Below are 3,095 nucleotides of genomic sequence, written 5' to 3' on the forward strand. Positions count from 1 at the left end.
GTGTTCTTAACTGACTTGCCTAGTTAAATCAAAATTAAATATAGCTGTAAAAAAAAAATGGCGTCCAAAATGTCTGATATCCGATTGTTATGAAAACTTGAAATCTGAATGAATTAATCGGCCAATCCGATTAATCGGTTGACCTCTAATAATTTCACTCCTGTGTGCATGTATCTCTATGAGTGTGTGTTGGCGTCTTCTTGTTGAAGATGAGTGAGGTTTGAGGGAGTGTTTGTAGAACTTGTTTCTGTTGGCAAAATGAGTTTGCCTGCATGTCTGTGTGCATTCTGCATGCATTTGTCTTTGTGCAATGCCTCACAATGGTGTTAGACATAACACGTGTTTGAGCTGTCTGTTGTTCACTCTACCTGTCCTGCCTGCCTTTGTACACACTCTGTGTGTGCATGTGTGAGTGTGTATTGTAAGTGTGTTTGCATATCTGATAGATGAACTCACTTGATGGATGGTATTTACACATCCCCCTGTAATTTCCCACATCATGATCAAGGCGTGTGTGTGACTGTGTGTGGGTGCATGCATGGTTTTGTGTAACCTGGTGCCACAAACCTGGTTAATGTATATTCTCAATTTCCATGAAGTACAAGCATAGTCAGGTACTGTAAACACAGATCGTGACGTGTCTTGGTTTCTGGTATTTGATGGTCAAGGTTACTGGCAGCTTCATTAAATAGTACCAGCAAAACACCAGTCTCAACGTCAACATTGAAGAGGTGACTCCGGGATGCTGGCCTTCTAGGCAGAGTTCCTCTGTCCAGTGCCTGTGTTCTTTTGCCCATCTTAATATTTTCTTTTTATTGGCCAGTCTGGAGATATGGCTTTTTCTTTGCAGCTCTTCCTAGAAGGCCAGCATACCGGAGTCACCTGTTCACTGTTGATGTTGAGACTGGTGTTTTAAGGGTACTATTTAATGAAGCTGCCAGTTGAGGACTTGTGAGGCGTCTGTTTCTCAAACTACACTCTAATGTACTTGTTCTCTTGCTCAGTTGCCATTGGAACACAGGAGTGATGTTTGCTGATAATGGGCCTCTGTACACCTATGTAGATATTCCATTAAAAGAATCAGCCATTTCCAGCTACAATAGTCATTTACAACAGTAACAATGTCTACACTGTATTTCTGATCAATTTGATGTTTTTTTACAGGACAAAAAATGTGCTTTTCTTTCAAAAGCAAGGACATTTCTAAATGAGACCAAACTTTTGAACGGTAGTGTAGTATAATGGAGTAACGGTCTCTGTCAAGGTTTCTAACCGTTCTAGAGGTCTTGATAGGATCTTATCCAAGAGTGACTTGGAAACAGTGGGGTCAAATGAGTTCCCCGTTGACCCCTCACCTTACTAAGGGGTCAAACAGTTGAGGTCATGGCTGCAGGTCTGTTTGTGAAGTGTCCTAATATTTAGACATACACAGTGTTACCATGGATTTGTAAATTAGAATACACTACTTTTTTGACAAAAATGAAATGCTAGCTGGTGTAAAAACAAACATTACAGACATTTTTAGGAAACAGAGAGAAGAGGATAGTATACTGGACCCTCCATAGAAAATGAATCACAGAGTGCCCTCTAGTGGCCTGCTGATATCTCATTATTACCAACAAGGGCTGATTGTTAAGTGGTATAATGTTATTGCAATGCATGCAAGTATCATAGAAGATGTCATGTTCTCACATAATATTCTCTCTGACGCTCTGTCTCTCTCTTTTTCATGAACTCGATGCCCGCCCAGCCACCTGATCCTCGGTCACAGCCTGTAAACATATTAGGGAGGTACAGGCAGACATCTACAGGAGCCTCTCCATCCATCAGAACACAGCCAATGGCTTTAGGAGGGCTCCCTGGGTCCGGCTGGGATTGGTGTACACCGAAATGTACAATGACCCAAAGCAACCACACATTCGTAGAATATATACACACATATACACACACACACACACATACAGGTATGACTCATTCCAAGGCATCCAGCAAGTGCAAAATGGTGCTCAACCACACACCAACACTGAGCTCTATATTCTCTATGGCTAGAGGCTGGATCAGGGCGGTGAGGGTCATCATCCGTTCTGCCTCCTTGTTACCATGCCATGACTCCAACCTCCACACAGACACACACATTACCCCAGACAACTTTCCCTCTCTCTGCATCCCAGTCAAATCTGTTTTCCAATATCGATTGTCTTATGGTCAGAAGTGGTAAACCAATACTTTTACTCACTGTATTGTAATATACGGTTTTGAAAAGCAGGTGTATATGTTACTGCGATGTGGTAATGTGTAATCTGATTGAAGTACTATAATGCTTTATTGTTGATTTCCCCCTGTGTATGTCTTTTAAAGTCAAGACTTGGGTAACAGGAACTAGGTTTTCCCTTGAGCTTTCAAGAGTGATTTCTAAGCTTTTCTCAAAAGTATTTCCCTTTCTACCTAAGCTATCATATGCATTACGCCATTATCTGCTATCATACTATCATTTTATGTGCACTGACAATAGATAAGAGCAACAGCTAAATTAATAAATATACAATAAGAGCATCAGTGAAGTCTGATGTGATTTCCAGGCCAGGCAGACTAAACTAATGCAGATCCTGCCTGGTGCCTGGTGCTGTGAGTACAGGATGTGAACCACATGCTCTATCTGATGATGATTAGGCTGTTCTCCTGGATTACCCTGTCTGCCACACCACTCAACTCCTGCACCATTGAGCCTCTGTTTCATCTTCAAGTGTCTCCGCTGCCCGCTGCGAGTACCCTCGGCGTGTGTGTGATTACTTTGGGAGTGAATATTTGCGTGTGTGAGTGCGTGTGCACGTCTGTGTCTTCCTTCCCGGTCTCTGTGCACAGCTGTTCCATACCTTCACCTCTTCATCCTTCTTTTCCCTCACCTCAGGGTGCATACAAAGCTGAACCAGAAAAAATAATCTCGCCCTCCATCTCTGTTTAGCCTTTAGCATATCTTTCTCTTTTCATCTCTCGGCTTCCCTACCCTGCCTCCTCCGCTCTCTTCCATTCTTTATCTCCCTCTCTCTCCTGTTTTGCTTTTTCTTTTTCTCTCCATCCTTTCTTTTCCCCTTTCC

This window comes from Oncorhynchus keta, chromosome 21, assembly GCF_023373465.1.
Source record: "Oncorhynchus keta strain PuntledgeMale-10-30-2019 chromosome 21, Oket_V2, whole genome shotgun sequence".
In the NCBI taxonomy this organism is placed as follows: domain Eukaryota; kingdom Metazoa; phylum Chordata; class Actinopteri; order Salmoniformes; family Salmonidae; genus Oncorhynchus; species Oncorhynchus keta.